Source organism: Macrobrachium nipponense, chromosome 14, assembly GCF_015104395.2.
Source record: "Macrobrachium nipponense isolate FS-2020 chromosome 14, ASM1510439v2, whole genome shotgun sequence".
NCBI classification, from domain to species: Eukaryota; Metazoa; Arthropoda; class Malacostraca; order Decapoda; family Palaemonidae; genus Macrobrachium; species Macrobrachium nipponense.
The window spans coordinates 16,030,531-16,033,030 of NC_087207.1; positions in this window are offsets into that span (position 1 = coordinate 16,030,531).

The window sequence follows — 2,500 nt, forward strand, 5'->3', positions numbered from 1 at the left end:
CCTTAAAAAAGAAAGATAATAAATAAATAAAAAAAATTTTAATGTAAAATTTTTAAAAAATTTAGAAAAATAAAATAAACAACCTGAAGCATGAAGATAATGTCTGTGATGAGCTTCATGTATCCAATGGATTTTCAGTCGCCTCTCCAAGAACCTGTGTCTTGCGAACCCTCGCCAATAGGAATATCAATCTTCCTCAAACGTCCATTCACTCGAAGTGCCCAAAAATTCCTCTTTTTTTTTTTCCGGGACGCCATTCTTTACCTTCAGACATTCATAAAGAATGTCTAACGTCGTGTTTTATCTTCATTCAGATTTTTTATAGCGTCGTCATGTTCGTACGAAAAAAAATGCAAAGAGGCCATTAACATCCAAGTGTTTCTAGAATAGGCGTATCGTAAGTAAAAGTAGTGGAATTCCGAGTAACATAGACACTACTATCATTATTTACCTGGATCAAGCACACCAAGGGAACACTGGCTTGAAATTCCAGCTTCCATAGAAGGTTGGTTTCAACCTCCCACCGAAGACCCCACTCTGCAGCAGTAACTGATCATGATGCAGAACTAGTGATTTTACATCGCCCTGGGGGAGACACGGACCCGCCACACCTGAGTGGCCAACCACGACATTAACCACTATGCCAGAGGACCAGCTAACAAGTAAATAAGGGAATGCATGAAAATATGAGAGCATAATCGACATTTCTATAAAAAAGAAAGCTGTCTATGAATGTTAAACACTTTTAAGTGCAAATGAAGCTCATGGGGAAATAATCAATGATATCAAATACTTTCGATTTCCATTTTAGTGGTCAAACAGCTCTAGGGAAATATTAAACTTTATTACGTATTTCTTTTCCAACCTGATAATTCCCTTTGGTGTGTGTGTGAGTGTGTGTGTTTGTGATTGCGCTTGTGAACAATCCACAGCTGTACAAGACACAACTTACTAAATTTTTTCGTTACGTTTAAAATTGGAAATTCATCTCATTTCCATTTCTTGACATCTTGTCTAAGTAACTTATTTCCTCTAAGTTTTAGTAGAATTCTCTTAAGGGAAAATACATACTACGCTAAATATGCGGGAACTGAAAGGGTCAATACGTTTTCGGTTAATACCCGTTGCATGAAACGGGAAGTAAATCACTATTACTTTCGGGAATAAATTTCTCGAAATGGGAGTTTAATCGCTGGGGTATAATGGACGTCGACTGACGCTGATCGATTCATAACGGCCAAAAAAAAAAAAAAAATAAATAAATAAATAAAATAAAAAATAAAAAAAATAATATAAAATAAAATAAAATGAATAAAATTTTTTAAAAACGTAATTGTTTCCGGTGATCATTGTTCCAGGTTCCGGATCTTTTTCGTATATCTATTTTATATAACTCTTTTGACCTACATAACTTCCATGCTCCCATAAAATCTCCGTTTCCATTCGTCCTTTTGTTAATTGCATAGCTATTATATTCTCTCTCTCTCTCTCTCTCTCTCTCTCTCTCTCTCTCTCTCTCTCTCTCTCTCTCTGTATGTGAGCGTTATGGCTAGCTTTCAATTCGTCTCTACAAATAAAAATAAAATTGACTACAAAACTGTGATCTCCCATCCCCAACAGCTTTCTCTCTCTCTCTCTCTCTCTCTCTCTCTCTCTCTCTCTCTCTCTCTCTCTCTCTCTCTCTCTCTCATTTTCTCATTATGGTTAGCTTCTAATTCGTCTCTACAAATTAAAATAAAATTGATTCTAAAACCGCAATCTTGAAACCGCCAACATCTCTCTCTCTCTCTCTCATTTATTCTCCAAGCAGTAGAGACATTCGTACGTTAATCTCCCGTCGCAGAACCTCATTAAAGCCACTTACCCTGAAATGGAAGACGACCCTGAAGCGACTGAACGATTATAATTCCGCACATTATATATATTATGGCTTAACATCTACGACGACTTCGACTGGCTCCCTTTTTTTTATTAAATGATAATAATAAAAAATACAAAAAAAAAAACAAGTACTGAAATGCTCCAACGTTTCTTCGGCGCAATCGAGTTTTCTGTCATCGTACAATCTAGGCCAACAAAAATAGATCTATCTATCGGTAGTCTCGGTATAATGATGTATGAGCTGCAGCCCATGAAACTTCAACCACGGCCTGAAAGGTGGCCTGGTCTATATCGTTGCCAGACTCACGATTATAGCCAAATTTAACCTTAAATGAAAAAAAAACTACCGAGGCTAGAGGGCTGCGATTTTGTACGTTTGATGATTGGACTGTGTATGATCAACATAGCAATTTGCAACCCTCTGGCCTCAGAAGTTTTTAAGAATCTGAGGGCGGACGGAAAAAGTGCGGACGGACAGACAAAGCCGGGACGATCGTTTCTCTTTTCAGAAAACTAATTCTTTCCGGAAATCTAGAGATGACACTCCACGAGTAGTTTCGGATACCGGTTTCGAACTCTTCGTTTCGTTTCCTTTTTCTTCTACTGAACGGAGTTACAG